Source organism: Octopus bimaculoides, chromosome 28 (assembly GCF_001194135.2).
Source record: "Octopus bimaculoides isolate UCB-OBI-ISO-001 chromosome 28, ASM119413v2, whole genome shotgun sequence".
In the NCBI taxonomy this organism is placed as follows: domain Eukaryota; kingdom Metazoa; phylum Mollusca; class Cephalopoda; order Octopoda; family Octopodidae; genus Octopus; species Octopus bimaculoides.
The window spans coordinates 12607310-12608552 of NC_069008.1; positions in this window are offsets into that span (position 1 = coordinate 12607310).

Consider the following 1243-nt stretch of genomic DNA (forward strand, 5'->3'; position numbering starts at 1 on the left):
TTAAGATATTTTTATAATCAATCAAAATAGATTCTTCATTAGATGTTTGATATGCTACATGTGTCATTCTTGATGTAAACATATGGACACATACACCTTTGGGTACAAGCATTTATATATATATGGGTCTTTGTCCATATGTTCATGTGTGTGATTGTGCATGTGTAGTTATCCACCTCCTTCACATATTCTCTCTCTCTTTCTCTCCCCTGCAGACACTCATTCTATTTCTTTCCATTTGTGTAGTGGTGAGTTTGCATGAATGTACATGTATGAAACAATGTGTTTGTGTATTTATGTACAAGACATACACACTCATAAAATTTTATTCATCCGCATGAAATGCCTAAGAATCTAGGAGAATACCTCTACATTTTAGCTTGTGACGAGAGGGTATATCAACATCATCGTTTAACGTCTGCTTTCCATGCTAGCATGGGTTGGACAGTTTGACTGAGGACTGGCAAGCCAGATGGCTGCACCAGACTCCAATCTGATCTGGCAGAGTTTCTACAGCTGGATGCCCTTCCTTATACCAATCACTCTGAGAGTGTAGTGGGTGCTTTTACGTGCCACCAGCACGAGGGCCAGTCAGGCGGTACTGGCAACGGTGATATTACGTGCCACCTGCACAGGAGCCAGTCCAGTGGCACTGGCAATGACCTCGCTCGAATGTTGTTTTTCACGTGCTACCAGCACAAATGCCAGTAAGGTGACGCTAGTAATGATCACACTTGGATGGTGCTTTTTACGTGCCACCGGCACGGGAGCCAGTCAGCGGCCCTGGCAACGATCACTCTCGGATGGTGCTCTTAGCGCTCCACTAGCACGGATACCAGTCATGTGGTGCTGTCATTGAATTTGATTTTGGGATCATCATCATCATCGTTTAATGTCTGCTTTCCATGCTAGCATGGGTTGGACGATTTGACTGAGGACTGGTGAACCAGATGGCTACACCAGGCTCCAATCTAATTTGGCAGAGTCTCTACAGTTGGATGCCCTTCCTAATGCCAACCACTCTGAGAGTGTAGTGGATGCTTTTATGTGTCACCAGCACGAGGGCCAGTCACACGGTACTGGCAACGGCCATGCTCAAAAAGGTGTTTTTTACATGCCACCTGCACGGCAGCAAGTCCAGCGGCACTGGCAACGACCTCGCTCGAATGATTTTCTAGCGTGCCACCAACACAAGTGCTAGAAGGCAATGCTGGTAACGATTACGCTCTAATGGTGCTCTTTA